The following is an 18,838-nucleotide window of genomic DNA, read 5'->3' as shown; positions in this document are numbered from 1 at the left end:
AATTCTAAATAAAACATTCCTAGTCAACATTTTCAAAAACACCATCTAAACCCAATCGCAATCCTGCTTAACTTTCTTTAAACAATTAAAACAACAACATATGCCACTAATATGTTATATGATTTAAAAGCAGTGCTCTACAGTGTAATCATATTGTCTGCATTTGCAAGTTAAAATAATGCACGAGTGAACGTGAAAGGTATTTGAGCACATCGGTGACATGACAAAAACGTAATATCATCAGAATAAAATCTACATAATTCCTTTAAAGATGCAAATTGTTTCATAATAAAATTGGCTGCTTTTCATTCCTTTCCATTCATGCCAACAGAGAAAGCAAGCTTACATACATGCTGATCTGTTAAAGGGGTCATGAATTGAGAAATCAACTTTCTCTTGAGCTTTTGATATATAAAAGGTCATGGTAATATAAGAATATCCTGTAAGTTTCAGAGCTTTCAAAGAAAAGCTTTTATAGACAGCAGGCCCAGCAAACGATCGATCTCAGAAAGTGCCAGGCTGTGACGTCTGAGTGTGGTGAAGCACCGCCTCTGCAGAAGAAGATCAACGCCTGCTTCATCACTGCCTGTTTAGCCCCACCCACCGATTCACGCATGTAACATAGGCCTAGTGTTAAACCATCAAGCTATAAAAAAATAAACATGCCGTTGAGGATTAAAATTATTATGTTGTGCCTGGGCTCAACAGTAATGCAACATGTAAGTAACTGTGTTCATTCTAATGCCTATATCACGTTTGCACTGTTGGTGAAGATGAGCATTCGTTGGTGTACAGAAACTGAGTTGCAATGACGAGATCGCTGCTTTCATGTGCTCAACCTGTGTGTGAGAACGGCTACAATGATCATCACTGCAACCTTTCATGCCACGATCTAAATATAATGCCATAGATCTTAATATAATGCCATAGATCTAAATGTAATGCAACACTTTTCACGATTAGTTAACCATGAGAGCTGTAATAGTAAAAACGCGCTAATAGAGAGTAATACTATTTCAAATGGAAAGATATTAGCCAATCACAGCAGTGGGTGTTTACACTGAAGTCTCCCAGCGGACACGCCCCTTAAAACAGAGCATTCAGAGCAGAGGCTAAAATCAGGGTAGGAAAAATAAGCAAATATACACTACCTTTCAAGAGTTTGAAGATGGTATGATTTTGAAATGTTTTTTGAAAGAAGTCTCATAAAAATGAAAAAAATATTTGTACAACTTTTATATTTAAATATATTATAAAATGTCATTTATTCCTGTGATGTAAAGCTGAATTTTAAGCATCATTACTCCAGTCGTTTGTCACATGATCCTTCAGAAATCAGATTTGGCACTTAAAGGTGCTGTATGCATTTATTTTTTACTGTACTAAAGAATAAAAATAAAATAAAAACCTTTGCCAATATTTAGGAAACATGCTTTCATACTTGTTTCTCCGACAATTTTTTTTAAATGTGTGTTCAATGTCAAAATGTCTGGTTTTGTTTTGGTCTGTGATCCCGCCCACTGCCAATTTACCCAATAGTATTTCGACACCCTGGGTTGCCAGTTGATGGAAAAAGTCATAAAGGCCAGCAAACAAAAACTCAACTTCAAATGTGGACTGCAGTACCCATTTCAACAGCTAGCAATCAATATTACATATTGCACCTTTAAGAAACATTTATTACCAATATTTATGTGAACACCATAATCAGTGTGGTTTGATTGTTTTTCGGTTGGTTGATTCCTTCCTTGGTCATCGGGCTAGTTTTGTTGCGCAGACCTGGCAACCCTCACAGTGATGCTTTATTTTCAGGATTCTTTGATGAAAAGTACAGCTTTTATTTAAAAAAAAAAAGATTTTTTTTGTAACATTATGAATGTCTTTACTGCCACTTCTCATCAATTTAATGCATCCTTGCTGAATTAATTTATTTTTAAAAAAGCAAGCATAGAGCTCTGTTTAATATCGAAAAGTTAAAAGGAAACACAGAAAGAGAAATGAACACGTCAATTGAGGCAGCCATTTCATTTTTTTTTTTGTCATTTAAAGCGTGGTTTCCTTGCATGGCCCCTCTCTCTCCTCCTGAACCCACACTTGCATACTGACATTCTCAGGTTTCACCGTTTGCAGTGTGAGAGGCCGGTGCGCTGCTCTAATGGCGCACAGCGGCAGCAGGATGGCCGTCAAGCCTTCTCCAGCCCGCCACAGACATTTCTCTTCATGCACGCACACCCACCAACACCGTTGCCAAGGCAACCCCAACCGACAGGCCCTGGATCTACAACAGCCTCAAAAACACACGCGCACCCACCAATCTGCTTGAAGAGTTAGAACACATGTGCATTTAAAGGTACAGACAGATACTTGCACACACAGTTATTCTACACTTATAAATGTCTCTAAAGAAATAGCATGGACTGACAATTTTTTATTAATTCTGTTCAACTAAATGCCTGATTGTGAGTCTGAGCCTGGGACGAGGTTTGAACTTGTGGGTCTAGAAACGGGTGAAGAGGCGGCATGTTGTGCATTCAAGCTTAGACTTTTCCACTTCCTTCTCAGAAATGGACAAACATTCCAGCATGCGCTTACACATCCTGTCCAGCCTTAAGTGAGTGGGAACAAGAAAGAGGTGAAAACAGTGGCCAGTGCAATGAGACGTCATTCCTGCCGTGAATGAAGTCCTGTACGCATTTCGGAGACCAGCTCTGCTTGTTTGCAGTGCAAGGGTAAATAATTTGAATAAGTAAAGTGTTTTCTTTATTCAAAACACGGTGCGTAAGGCTAATGATTTATGTATTTGATGAGCAGAGAAGAGTGTCTTATTTGCCATCTAGTCATTGCCAATACAGCTTTGCGTAACACTTCGTCTTTTATAACACAAGCTTTTTGCCAAACATATTACATGACAGCAGAAACTGAGCACCAACATAGCCATAGCTTCAATAACCTTTGTGGCCTGTAATTTGATAATGCAACCATTCTTATGATGAACAAACACAAATCTCCCACATTCACTGGTGAAAAACCTTGTAACTCCTTTGGTCTTAAATGGTTATTTATTTCAAATAAGGGTTTTTGTTCAGAACGTTTAAAATTGATTTAATTTTCGTTATTGTTCGTTAAAATTTTATTTCTGGTATTTGTTCCTTGAACCAGTTCAGAGCCCTGATACAGGTCACAAACACCAAATCAAAAGAACAGTGGAAAAATATATTGTAAATTAAAAAAATTACAATTAAAATGTTAACATTTCAGTAATAAAGCAAAATTGTTTGTCCTTGCATTATTTTTAGTATATAACATAATATAGAACGCATACAAAATATGAGTGAGTGAGTGTGAGAGAGAGAGAGAGAGAGAGAGAGAGAGAGAGAGAGAGAGAGAGAGAGAGAGAGAGAGAGAGAGAGAGAGAGAGAAAAAGAAAGCACGAGAGAGAGAGAAATAAAGAGAGAAAGCGAGAAAGAAAGAGTGAGAGAAAGCAAGAAAGAGAGAAAGAGAGAAAGCGAGAAAGCGAGAAAGCGAGAAAGAGAGAAAGAGAGAAAGAAAGAAAGAAAGAAAGAAAGAAAGAAAGAAAGAAAGAGCGAGAAAGCAAGAAAGAGAGAAAGAAAGAAAGCGAGAGAGAGAGGGAGAAATAAAGAGAGAAAGTGAAAAAGAAAGAGTGAGAGAAAGCAAGAAAGAAAAAGAAAGAAAGAGAAAAAAGAGAAAGAAAGTAGAAAAAGAAAGAAAGGGAGAAAGAAAAAAAGAGAAAGAAAGTAGAAAAAGAAAGAAAGGGAGAAAGAAAAAAAGAGAAAGAAAGTAGAAAAAGAAAGAAAGAAAGGGAGAAAGCAAGAAAGAGCGAAAGAGAAAAAAGAGAAAAAAAAGAAAGAAAGGAGAAAAAGAAAGAAAGAAGCAAGAATGAGAAAGAAAGAAAAAAGTGAGAAAAAGCAAGGAAGAGAAAGCAGCGAGAAAAAGAGGAGAAAGAAAAAGTGAGAAAAAGAAAGAAAAATAAGAAAGCTTCAACACTATCGTGCAGTGCTATCAAGCCCTTTTACTGTCGATTTCCACAATCCATTATCCCCAAAACCGGCACAGTGACACCAAAGCCACACGGCAAGGCGCTCGGGACGCGCCCGGCTGGCCGGCGGTTCTGCTACAGGGCATCATCAGGAACGCAAACAGCCAAACGGGGAACCAGCTGAGGGGCGTCGTGCACACAGACAGCAGCGCTGGACGCCACAGAGCCGTGAGGCTTCAATGACTGTATGAACTGTGTAATGGGCTGTTTACGGCAGAGGTCCTGCCACCCTTACTCAGTTAAAGCAAAGCTTCCTAAACTGCATTTCCATTTTGCATGGCTCAAGGGCTGTATACTCCCACTTAGAAATCATAAAGAGAGTGTGCATGCGTGTAGGAGACGTGTGGGCCCGACCACTCGCGCGTGCGGCATCGTGGTGAAAAGATTTTCTTCAGATTTTTCTCGCACAGACAAAAAGAGCTGCTATAACCTTGAAAGCCATTGCCTTTGGGTGGAAAAAAAATAAATAAACAAGCACACACTTAAGTTGTCGTTTAATGCTGGCTGTGGTTTTCCGTACCTAAATCCTAGTCTTTACCCACATAGACGCTGTATGAAACTGGCATTATATCGCAGCTTCTGTTAATATAATAAAGACAGCTAAAGAGACAGCTAGCATGATTTACAGCTAGATATAGCGGCCAGAACAAACAGTCGACATAAAATCCATCAATCTGAACCGTTCAGGAGTTAGAGAATTTTTTTGATTCCTTATAAAAATCCCATTTCTAATACACAAATGATTGATAAGAAACAAGTCTAAACTGACCGTCTGCTTTGGCTGACTGCCTGCAGTGACAAAGACACGGGCAGATCTGCCTGTCAATGGTGGATTATTGACTAACAGCAGGGACTGACTAGCCATCCAGACATCAGACACACACTTACACAAAACACCTTGCAGTGCATTCAAACTGTACATTGTATAGTGTGAATCGAACTCGCGTCCTTCGCGTTGCTAGCACCAGGCTCAAGCTACAGTGTTTTAATATGACCACTTTTACATGTGCACCAATAATGCCATTTTTTACAATAAGGACGATCAGGCATAACATTATGATAGGTGAAGTGAATAACACTGTTTATCTCTTCATCACGGCACCTGTTAGTGGGTGGGATATATTAGGCAGCAAGTGAACATTCTGTCCTCGAAGTTGATGTGTTAGAAGCAGGACAAATGGGCAAGCGTAAGGATTTGAGCGAGTTTGACAAGGGCCAAATTGTGACGGCTAGACGACTAGAGTCAGAGCAACTACAAAACTGCAGCTTTTGTGGGCTGTTCCCGGTCTGCAGTGGTCAGTATCTCTCAAAAGTGGTGCAAGTAAGGAACAGCGGTGAACCGGCGACAGGGTCATGGGCGGCCAAGCCTCATTGATGCATGTGAGAAGCGAAGGCTGGCCCGTGTGGTCCGATCAAACAGACGAGCTACTGTAGCTCAAATTGCTCAGGAAGTTAATGCTGGTTCTGATAGAAAGTGTCAGAAAGCGCCAACAACGGGCACGAGAGCATCAGAACAAGACCACGGAGCAATGGAAGAAGGTTTTTGTTTGGGATTTTCCTTAGTTGTCAGTTATAATCATCAAAATTAAAAGAAATAAAAATTTGAAATATATCAGTCTGTGTGTAATGAATGAATATAATATACAAGTTTCACTTTTTGAATGGAATTAACTTAAAATAAACTTTTTGATGATATTCTAATTATATGACCAGCACCTGTCTGTTTAAGAGGCACATTTGTTTTAACCCTCTCCACATTTTCACACAATGTCAGTCTATTGTCAGTATTGGAGCCTTTCATAATATAATACTTTTGCACAATGAAAGTTATCATAGCATATCTTGTTCTGTCCTACCTATACTATGTTGTTGCTTCATTAAAAGTCTGCACTATACATTTAAAATAAATTTCTTTTAATTTTATAGTATTTATTAGTGCTGGGCGATATACCGGTTCATACCGAATACCGGTATATGTCGCTTAAACAACGTTCAGAATGCGGCGCAGCGCGTCATTGTTTAAGAGGGGACCCATTTCATTGATGCACTGTAGTAAGAGCAGTCAGGAGGCGTTTCTCAGTGTCAAGGAAGGATCCTCGTAAGCCAGAATTCCGAGGATGCTACGTCATCGACATCCGTGGAAGGACTGTTCCAATGTCGAGGATCCTCGGAATTTCAACCAAGGTCTGAGTCCTTCGTTCGAAAAATATGCCATATACAGGGAAGGATGCATACGAGTAGACTTCGCGCTCTAAAATCCCCCACAATCCTATGGTGTTTCTCAATGTCAAGAATACTTCCTCTGCAGGACTGGTGCTTCCAAGTCACTTCCTTCAGAGGCTAGGCGAGGCTCCTCTTTAGCATTCGGAGAACAAGTAAATGGAACAGGCTAGCAAGTGCACATCATTGCCTCATTACGTCAGTGAAAAGGTCCGTTAGCCATCAATAACGTAATTTCTATGATATCAATACGGTAGTAATTTGTACTGGCATTTAAACATTAAACTTTACTTATATTTACTATGGTTATAGCAAATGTTTGGTAACGTAAATACTTACACTTGAAAGCTTATTGCCGCGTTAACGCTCCGACTCCGCCAACGTCCGATATTTTGTATTTTTTGAACAAGATAGCAAAGCTGCGCGCATAGGATTGTGGGGGATTTGAGAGCGCAAAGGCTACTCGTATGCATCCTTCCCTGTATATGGCATATTTTTCGAACGAAGGACTCAGACCTTGGTCGAAATTCCAAGGATCCTCGACATTGGAACAGTCCTTCGACGGATGTCGATGACGTAGCATCCTCGGAATTCTGGCTTACGAGGATCCTTTCTAGACAGTGAGAAACGCCTAGAGCACAGTTGAGATCGCATTATTAGCACAGCCTATGGCTGAATCCTATACTCTCATTCACTATTCCCTACTTTATCACTTTATTTGTGGGAGTGAATGAAAACGTGCGTGAAGTTGGACAGCGTTGTGTGTACATCGGCTGTACACTCGTTATTGTGGTGCAATGGGATAGAATGAGTGCACTCACTAACGTCCACTAGGGTTTCGGACACCACTACAAAGCGCTGTCCCCTCAAATAATGCCCTATTTGAGGTTATGGGGGCGATTTCGGATTCAGCCCTTGATTCAAGTGGAGAATTCAAACTACACGCGGCGCGTGAGAGAGCGGTTTCTGCGGTTTCTCAAATAATGCCCTATTTGAGGTTATGGGGGCGATTTCGGATTCAGCCCTTGATTCCAGTGGAGAATTCAAACTACACACGGCGCGTGAGAGAGCGCGGTGATGGATTTAATAACGCTAACCACATGGATCATATATCAGATATAGACCGGAGCGAGCGCATTTAAGTTTTTTATGGACATATTTCAGAAACTCTAGTGCTCTAGACATGAACCAGAAGCATGTATGCGCACATATTTCATCACGTCTTATTAAAATGAAATGTATGCACTGATACAACCGTATGTCTGATCACAAACGCGCTGACACGATGGATTATTCTGCTACACAAAAGACAGTGATGTAAATTAATAAATAAACTGACAATTCAATGAAGAATTGGCCAAAAAGTAACTGCTTTATTCTTTCTGTGTTAAACTGATGCGTCATTCGTTCAGAGAGTGCTCTCTTAAATGTATTGCAAATATCCGCGTTTCTCCCTTGTTTTGGCAGTTTGTTGTTATATAGGGTTAGATTTTTAAAATGCTTAAGGTGCCCTCAACTCAACTTTAATATTCAGGTGTCTGTAAGTATGACTGAGTGTGTTGCAGGTCTGTGTTTTATTGGTTGTTGTCTCTCCACAGCATCATTTTGTGAGGCTTTGTAAACCTGTATTAACTCTAGAGTGGAGTTTTTCTACAACATTCACTCATCATGACAGTAAAACAGGGTATTCTAGTCAATCTCCTGCAGTATTTCCTCTTTTAATCAGTAGAAAATGTGATTAACACCCGGTCATGCATAGGGGAAAAAAATACCGTCATATACCGTGAAACCGATATAATTTAGAAAAATACCGTGATATAAATTTTTGGTCATACCGCCCAGCACTAGTATTTATATAAAAATAGTATCGCTGGCTATGAGAGTCAATATCGTATAGAATCGTGATGAACCATCCGATTTACACCCCTACCAGATACCACAGCACACCTTCAGGGACCGGTTGCATAAACCGTTAAGACTAGTCTTACAAGTTAGACATACATTTTTTTCTTGAAGACTGTTCATAATTTTTTTTAATCAGTTACATAAAAACATAGACTGGCCTGATTTGATACAAAAAGTAAGACTGAATGCCACTTGCCTAACTGCTAGTGGCTCATACTAGATCTTAAAGGGTTAGTTCACCCAAAAATGAAAATTCTGTCATTAATTACTCACCCTCATGTCGTTGGACACCCGTAAGACCTCCGTTCATATTCGGAACACAAATGAAGATCTTTTAGTTGAAAGCTGATGGCTGAGAAAGGCTTCAGACAGGCCTCCATTGGCATTCAGTACATTGACACTTCCAAGATCCATGAAAGGCACTTAAAACGTCGTTACAATGTCCATCTCACCACAGTGGCTCTACAATAATCATACAATGCGACGACAATAGTTTTTGTGCGAAAAAAAAAAATCAAAATAACACCTTTATCCAACTTGTTCTCGACTTCCGTGTGTGCCTCCACGACGCATGCGCGAGAATATGACGTAGCGCCGGTGTTCGGGAATCCATGAAATACACACTTAAGCCCCATTTTGAGCACTACGCCGAGACCTAAAGCACGATCAATGTAGAATCCAACAGCTTATACACGCGCGTCTTCCTCTGCTCGTAAACAAATCGCTTCTGGGTCATATGTCCGAACGCCGGATCTGCGTCATATTCTCGCGCATGCGTCGTGGAGGCATACACGGAAGTCGAGAACAAGTTGGATAAAGGTGTTATTTTGATTTTTTTTTGCGCACAAAAACTATTGTCGTCGCATCGTAAGATTATTGTAGAGTCACTGTGGTGAGATGGACTTTGTAACGACGTTTTAAGTGCCTTTCATGGATCTTGGAAGTGTCAATGTACTGAATGCCAATGGAGGCCTATCTGAAGCCTTTCTCAGCCATCAGCTTTCAACTAAAATATCTCCATTTGTGTTCCGAATATGAACGGAGGACTTACGGGTGTCCAACGACATGAGGGTGAGTAATTAATGACAGAATTTTCATTTTTGGGTGAACTAACCCTTTAAGACACTGTCTTAACATAATGGCTTAGTTTATGCAACTGACCCCAGGGTCTAGTGGAGTCCATGCCTCAACGGGTCAGGGGAACCAACACAATATAAGGAATGATGCATAATGTTATTCCTGATTGGTGTAAATCACAGTAAGATGTTTACATGACACAAGCACTTCACTTAACTCCCGTTTACATGCATTTTCAAGGTTGACCAAAGCAAACACTGGCTCGGAATACAGATTTTAGATAGATTGTTTCCTTATTCTGATTATTCGCAAAGAAGTTTGGTTATTTTTACCGGCATTCTAAACATAGCCCAATGCATAGCGCAAATGACAAACTCAGAGTAGGTGATATAATCCACTTCAGTTGTCGGATCACTGTTATTTTCACACTGAATGACTATCTGGGAGCAATCCTCTGTATGCTAGTCCCATTTAACAGCACACAGACAGAAAGTATAATAAAAAAAAATTTTACGTGTACAGCCTTGCAAAGTATGCTTCTTTTGACTAGTACGCATTCATTTGTCGTGATTTTGCAAAACCTGTTGACACAAATTTCACGATTAGATTTGTTTCACAAGCTTGCGATTCGATTCAGATTCGATTCGATTCAATATTGATTACTTTGTTTGGATATACATCAGGTACAGTAGTACATGGCAAATTTTCTCAACTAATGCTGTAAACTATAAAGGGAGTCAGTTAGTACTACACTACTATAATACTGAAGGTTAAAATTAATTGATTTGTATACAGACACTTAAATTACACACAAGGAAGTTTAGTTATAATGCTAACTGTATAATTATTACATAAATTAATTTAAAAATATATAAACATTTGTAAATGTTGGCTGTCATAACTTGGTGGATTTATTCAAACATACATTAAACATTGAACAGTAAAAATATAATGAATATGTAATATGGTGCATATATTTAGCAAAATGCTCCTCTTCCAACTGACTATTGAGTTTACGGTCACAGTATGGCTTTTCTGAGGTAAATTTCACATTGCGTGACCGATTGTTTACAAGCATTTTTTTTGACGTCTTGGCGCGGTTTAAACACTGAATGAGCAATTATGCATGATAAGAATTTCGTTAAGTTGTACTATATCATACCTTCTGGTGTACATTCATGTTTATTCACATGCGTTGCTGCTTTGCTTGATCTGAGGCTGCAACAGTAATCATGCCACATTAAAGAGCCTCAAAACGGTATTTATTGTTTGAATTTTGTAATAAAATGGACAGAATTTGAAATCTGAGATGTCCTGTTCATTCATCAAAAATGCACATTTATTTTTTTCTGAATAGACAACTAAACAAAATTGCACGTAATTTACTAGAAGTTCTGACAAAATGTTAAAATATATATGTAATATTTAAGATTTTTGGATTCGAATATCCAAAAAACACTAGAACAATGCTATACATTTTGTTGACTTGTGTACTTACATTATCCCAAATGTTTCCAAGAATGTTTAAATCTAGAGAAATAAGCAAATTTAACCAGGACACAGACCGTGCCCGTTCGTCGCCTATCAATGGCATCATACCCGCATTACCCTCAATTTCTCTTTTTTTGTAGAAACCATGGAAACACCAAAGACGCTTTAATATACGATGTGTATTATTAGACAGGTAAGCAACTGTTTGAATACATTCATCGACAGAAAACATTGTTATATAGCTCAACACAGTTAGTCTTATTGTTTAAATCTCGTTTTCTTGATTTACCATGAGTACCATGTTTTACCATGCCTAATATCCGTCTAGCTTACTGAGGTGTGAAACAAGTGTCTCATAGTAGCCGCCGAGCGAACGCACAGAGTAGCATTATAAAATAATTTTCAACATACTCAATTACAGCTACAGTTCATTTAAAAAATATATTTAATTCATTTGAATAAAAAAAAATTATAAAAAAAATAGATTTGAATGCATGATTCAATGACTCGCTCATAAAAGCGGTGTTGCAATTCAGAGGCTGCATCCTTCAAAGGATGGATGCAGACTTTATGCATCCTTCGAAGGATGCAGACTTTATAGGTCACGCCATCGAAGTCTGCAAATGTTGACACCGAAGGCCAAAATATACTTCACTTTTTACATGTACCGGAGGGTCAGTGTGATGCAAATTTTGCCATCAGAAGAGTATTCACGTACTGTACGCGCACATGCAGATTTTTGTAACCCGTGCGTACGCACATGCGCATTACATTTTTTTGCATTATTTACATGAGTTGTAACTCGTGGCGAGAGATTACTTTAAAACGGTGCGTGCGCCGAACGCCTGTGTATGTGTACGAGTCAAAAGAAGAATACTTTGCATGGCTGTACGCATAAAAAACAAAGTATACTTTCTGCTTGAGCACTGTTAAATGGGACAGTCTAGCCTACAGAGGATTGCTCTTGTCACCTCGCAACTGTGACAGCTGCCGTTGATGAGAGGCAAGAACATTTATAATGGACTTTTTTGAAAGTTACATATAACCTACTGGTTCACATAAACTACTGGTTCACACTCCGGTTAACACAGATACTCAAGACTAAAGTGGAAAAGACAGGATTTATCACATTATGCCTGGTTATGATATGGTTTTACTCCACAGAGCTGCTGCAGAGATTTACAGAAACAGGTCCACCATAAACAAGGCACACTTATGAACTGATAATTGACTTCATGTAATTAGTCTATTTATCAGTCAGGAGGAGGACTCAGTCCTGCACCTGCAGATCATTCTTCCAGCAGAGATCTGCTCCTACACACCTGACTGTAATTTATAAATGATGAAGTGAAGCAAAGACCCTGATTAGCACTTTCAGGTGCGTGTTTAATTACAGCCACAGCTCAAGTCTGCAAAGCACATCTCCAGCCGCAGGACAGAGCACCTCTGATCTATTCCATGCACATGATGACGCCAATTTCTGAAGAATCTAAATGATATTAAAAAGTTGACTATATGAACAATTAGGGATGTCAACAGTACTGGTATCGGAGTAACAAGTTCTACAATAGCTGTAGTAGACAGAAAAAAAATGACAACAGCAATTACTGCTCTTCACTAGGTAACTTTAATAAGATTTAATACAATCTAATAAGTCCTCAACAATCTAACATGAACGAAACTTGTGCAAATTTCAATTACATGTCTTTCTCAGTCAAACCAATCAGTATTAAATAATCAGCATTAAATTAATCTTTACTAAATGAATGATTTACAGCCAACAATTGTTTCATGTAGTGAACACTATCCTAATAATTTAACTATTGCTTGAAAGCTACATTGCATTGTTTTATTGTTTAAACAGGAATATTTAGCATATATTTTTGTGGTATCAAAATCAGAATCGATCAAATTTACCCATGACTATATAACAAAACAAATGAAAGCGAGCCCTATAAGCAAATAGCAATCAAATTTTACAACCATCAATTACAGTGATAAAAAAAAGCTAAAGACAATTCAGTTAAATCACTTCAAGCTCAGTTCTTGGCAGTGCATACTGGGTGAAGACATAACGTCTTCACCCTGTCACTCTTAGAGATAAAGGAATTCATTGGTCATAAACCAGCAGCATTATTAGCTAATTGTAAATTAATTGGAGGTTTTTTCGATACATTATGCTTTATTTCCCTCTAAATTGGCAAGAGAAGAGAGACACACACACACACACACACACACACACACACACACACACACACACACACACACACACACACACACACACACACACACACACACACACACACACACACACACACACACACACACACACACACACACACACACACACACACACACACACACACACACACACACACACACACACACACAACAAATGGGGGGGAAACATTCACTATTATTTGCAAACCACTTCAGAGCCAAACAAATAAATTCTGAACTATAATTATTGATTTTGGGATCCATAAAGAGACCCAGAACATTTTTGGCACACAGAGCCAGTAGGACACATTTTATTACAGCATCCACCAAAGTTTCTTTAGTGCCCAGATCCATCTGAGAAATGGTATATGCTCCAGCAGATCATACTGGAAAATAGCCCCAATGTACAAATGCCTAAATATTGTAAAAAAAAAAAGACACCCTCTATATAACCTGCAGATCACCCTATCCGGTTGTTAAGTCTGACGTCACACGGCAGCGCTTCCGGCTCCAAACGTTCTCTCTCATCCCACAAGAAAAACAACAAACGGTGCTAATATACACACACAATATGGTGTAATACTACAAACAATATATATAATCATAACCTTTATCTCCATACCAAAATTCCAGATGGCCAGACAGTGATTCATCTTTTATAAATCGTTAAAATATGCATGTCTGCGACGCTGTGAGCACAGAAACTGTAGTGTAGACTGTAAGTATTTAAAATGTTTAACTTTTTAAAATGTTTGATGTTTAATATGAATAAATAGCGCTCATAAATGGACGTCGATGGCATTCTCAAGTGAAACGAGTTGAGGCTTGGACCCAGAAACGACATGTCTGGTGACCAAGAGTCCAAGGATCTGAACTTAAGCGAGTCGACTGTTCTGCAAAACTACTACTTTTAAAAAAAAAACAATAGAGGTCCATCTATTTGTTAAAATAGTCCAACTGTGTGAATGAAGGTCATGAACAATGGCTGCAATGATCACCACCACATATCTTGAACCACTTATGTATGTATGTCACAAGTATGTCTGCAAAAAAAAAAAATAATAATAATAATAATAATAATAATAATAATTCACAAATGGTCCAAAAATATCCCAGTCAACAAACTACAAACCATCACTGGACATCAACTGTCCAAAACAGGTGATAATGAAATTCATAACATGAATAACTTTATTAATTGAATGGGAGTTGTAATTGTTAAAATAAATAGATAAAATATATACAAAGTAAAATATAAAGTAATATATACACTACCAGTCAATAAGGGTTTTTTTTTTTAAGAAAAAAAGAAATTAATACTTTCAGCATTCCGCAAAGATGCATTAAATTGATCAAAAGTGACAGTAACGACTAGGGATGCACCAAAATGAAAATTCTGGGCCAAAACCGAAAATTCACAATGCATTTGGCCAAAAACAGAAAGAAAGAAAAAAATGAATAATCAATTAATTAAATCAAACTTATTTAATGATCAGCTATCAAATAGCTAAAACTGAGTTATACAAACATTTAAATTGCACAAAAGGTAGTTTTTATATCACCTTTTTAATAACAGTATTGTTTCTACTCTAGTTTGTTGGTGAAATACAAACATTTAAATGACAAACTAATCACTTTTTCATGACAGATTTCTTAAAATATACTTGTACTTTAAATTATGAAGATAACACTAACAGGTTAAGTAAAAAATATTATGAATATGTAATACGGTGCATACATTTAGCAAAATGGTCTTCTCTATAGTTACTTATTCTAGCTAACTAATGAATTTATGGACATTGACTAGCTTTCTTGCAGTGAATGTAACTTTAAGTGACGTATATCCTACAAGCTGTTTTATTGACGTCTTTCACCAGTTGAAACACTGATTACATGAGACGGGATTCATTTCTGTAAGTTGTAATATATGTTTGAACATACCTTCTGGTGTTCACCCATGTTTATTTCATGCTGTAACTAGTAGTAAAGAGGAGATGTGATCAGTTCACGTGCGCTTGATCCGGCTGACACTTGAACTGAGGCGCTGAAGTGATCTGTCACTCCGTATTAAAGAGCGCCAAAACAACAAATATTGTTTGAATTTTAAAGTTTCGTATTTGCATCATACTAAAGTAACAAAGCTTTATGCGATTATTGGATGGTATGTGCGCTACAAATAATGTTCGGTGAAGTTTTGTTGCCAGCACTGACTAAAAGATTTTAGATTTTTAGAAACCATAACATTACATAGTTTCAGATTATAAAATTGAGTAATTAATATTGTCAACTGTTGTAGCTTATACATGTTGTGTGCACAAAATAGACGCTGAACAGAGTCATCACGTGCCATCAGTTTCAATCACTTCAAAAAATTTCAGTGCATCCCTAGTAAAGACATTTATGTTACAAATGATACATTTCATATAAAATGTTGTTTTTTTGCTTTCTATTCATCAAAGAATCCTAAAAAATAGTTCAATCACAGTTTCCCCAAAAAAGTGAAGATTGATAAAGTTGATTAAGAATATTTATCGATGTTGCAAATAACCATTAGAATGATTTCTGAATGGTTACAAAAAATTCAGTTTTGCCATCACAGGAATAAATTACACTTTAAAATATATAAAAATTAAGGGTTTAACAATACATAGTTATATCCAAATATCACAATATAAAAATATGACGATATGCATAATTAATGTAAACTATATAATTTGCGATATAGAGTTAGTTTTATCCAAGACTCAGCAATAAAACACCCAAAAATATAAATTCTATCATCATGTACTCACCCTCATGTCATTTCAAACCAATAAGATTAGATAGAAAACAATACTTTTAAATAATATTTTTCACAATATTACTGTTGTTACTGCTTTTTGATCAAATAAATGCAGTCTTGGTGTGCATAAGAGACCTTACCGAAAAAAACCTTACCGACCCCAAACTCGTGAACAGTAGTGTATGAAACCCATAAATACATCACAGCTGTTGTTTGACATGGATGTGTTAACGCAGGCGTGAAAATAAGATATGTATGCTGCACTCACCATGTCCCTCTTTGTCACGATATAGCTGTGGCCATGACTGCACTGACTGCAACAGAACACCACCAACCGCACAACGATCTGAGAGAGAGAGACAGAGAATACACATTTATTAAACACACTCAGAGGGCCAATGTAACAGCGCTGAGGAAATGCTTTAAGAGGCAAGAGTAGTGTGTTAAAGCCAAATCTGCAGAATGGACTGAGGTAATGGCTTGATTAATAATAGATGAGTGAACCAGATTTTGATTGAGTGACACTTGTTTGAAATGTGTACCATTATAAAGAACCTTCAGAATCTTCAAGCTTGTCAAACCTTCTCCCACACTCACACTATATGCTGTAATATACCTTTATGAAACCTGTGAAAGGAATATTTCAACCAAATCACCACTTACTCACCCATGTTATTTAATACCGGTAAGATTTCTCTTTTTTCATTTAAAACCCTGCCATCAGCAGTAGCTCTGTAGCGCTCCAGGTTTGATCAATGACAGTAAATGCTATTCTTGCGTTTTTAAATATGCAAAAGCAAGAATGACATTTGAAGGTGGAAACCAAGAATGTTTGGAGTCAGTAAGATGATTTTTTGAAAGAAAGTAATGATTTTATTAAGAAAGAATGCATAACATTTTTCTAAAGTGACAGATCTTAATAATGTTACACAAGATTTCTTTATTCAAACTTTCTATTTGTCAAAAACTCCAGAAAAACCTGTTTTCCACAAAAATTAAGCAGCACAAATGTTTCCAACACAAAAAAACAAAATCTTGAGCATCAAATCATCATATTAGAATGATTTCTGAAGGATCATGTGACACTGAAGACTTGAGGAATGGTGCTGAAAATTCAGCTTTGCCATCAAAGGAATAAATTACACTTATTAAAATATATAAACATTAGGGGTGTAACGATACAGTTATATCAAGATATTGCGATATAAAAATGCGACGATATGTATCAATGTAAACTATAGGATTTGCATTATAGAGTCAGTTTTATCCAAGACTCAGCAATAATACACCCAAAAATATAAATTGTTCAACTTTTCCAAACACAAATGAAGATATTTTTATTAAACCTGAGAGATTTTTGTCCCTCCATTTAAAGTCCATCCCTCTAAAACTTAAAAAAGACCCAAAAAAAGGTCAAAGGCATCATAAAAACAGTCAATCGAGTGGTCTAATCCAAGTCTTCTGGAGAGACACGATGGTTTTAGATGATGAACAGATTTACAACGACGCACATACTGTAGTAAACACGGACGTCCAAATGCTAGCATTCAAAATGCATGAGTGAGTAAAAGCAGAATTTACATTTTGGATGAACTATGAAACACTTACAGTTTGGAATAGTCATTTTGACATGCTTTCTTGCGATCAGAACGGTGATTGATTGCATTGATTGTGTAAGGCCAGGGACACACTAGTCGATTTTCAAATCTTAAAATCAATTTTAAAACTGTGGGAGACCACAGACTTTTAGCATTACAATCCTCCGAATGGACATACTAGAAGATTCGTCCGGACGGCAAGACCTCACACCTGTTGATTGTAGTAACATTTCCACAGGGAGGTGAGATCGTACGGAGACTCGCGAGATTAAACATTACTTGAGAACAACAACAAACGGAGGACGATCGATGTTGTCAGCTGGTTCTCCTGGCATGAGTTTTGTTTAACAAGAAGAAAAACAAAAGAGAAAACAGATATGAGTCATCTTTCTCAATACTCCACTTTCGTGGCACGTTTGTGACTATCAAGTTTTAGTCATAGAAGCACACAACATCCGGTTGGTGAAGCTTGAACGCTCTCATTGGCTATGGCGGGTATCACGTCAGAGGCAGCCCGATCAAGAGTCGTAAATATAAAACATGTTTGATATTTATGATTTAGGATCGTGCAAGCTCTGACTCGATCGGGAGTAGTAAAATAATCGTAAAGGTGTCACACAATTGAGGATTTTTTGGGCAAAAAGTCGTTTGTGACAAGCATTGAATCAAGCCACGCTGCCCAATCGCTTGAGGCTCAAAATCTGGCTTAAAATCTTCAAGTGTGTGGCCAGCCTAAGAGATTCAACGAATGCCTTCATTGAAAAGCACAAGAAAAAAAAAGTTTATGGAGTTTCAGTGACATTAAACTACTATATGTAATGTTGAATATAATGTATAATAATGCAATGGGGGTATATATTTGTGGGTCCTAATAATTAAAAATAAAATAAATAAATAATAAAACATTTATTTTGGCTTAAAATATTGTGACAGTATTGTATTGTGATTTGTAATTGAATCGTAACATGTGTATCGTTACACCCCTAATAAAAATAGACAACTTGTTTTAAATGGTAATAAATGTCAAAATATTATGGTTTCTACTGTATTTTTCTTAAAATAAATGCAGCCTTGGTAGGCATAAAATATAGAAAAAATTATAAAGAATAGATCCAAACTTGTGTACAGCAAAAAAAGCACATGTAGTTTGTGATAGGTAATTTTTCAGTCCTTTTTGGAGCTTGTTAGCAAGCAGACACTATATACGTTCATTGCATTGAAAAGAACAACATGAACGTTCTTCAAAAACATTTCATCTTGAATTCAATGGAACAAAAAGTTGGCATTCCAAATGTGTTTGACTTTGATGGAGAGTTAGACACTTAATTTGAGCGAGAAACACACCAGACTAACATGTAAAGTCTTTGGAACAAGCACAAATACAGCAGAGCAGACACATATAGATGCATTGACCAGGTGAGGGACTCTTCTATTCCAAGCGTGAAGTTAGAAGGCTTGTATCTTTTAGTTCAAGAGTAGCTGAATGAA

The 18,838-nt window shown here is 37.3% G+C and overlaps 1 protein-coding gene across 1 annotated transcript in view; it reads right to left on the bottom strand.

Annotated features, from left to right (window-relative positions):
- The window catches only part of bcl9 (BCL9 transcription coactivator), a 78,502-nt gene that overhangs the window by 23,548 nt on the left and 36,116 nt on the right, over positions 1 to 18,838 (bottom strand). The window contains exon 3 of the mRNA XM_079813560.1: positions 16,021 to 16,098. The gene's annotated coding sequence lies outside the window, so the exon portion shown is untranslated. The remainder of the gene's footprint in view (positions 1 to 16,020; positions 16,099 to 18,838) is intronic.

Source organism: Gobio gobio (genome assembly GCF_949357685.1).
Source record: "Gobio gobio genome assembly, chromosome: 3".
Classification (NCBI taxonomy): Eukaryota; Metazoa; Chordata; class Actinopteri; order Cypriniformes; family Gobionidae; genus Gobio; species Gobio gobio.
The sequence above is the reverse complement of the archived record's forward strand: the minus strand, read 5'-3'. Positions and strand labels throughout refer to the sequence as shown.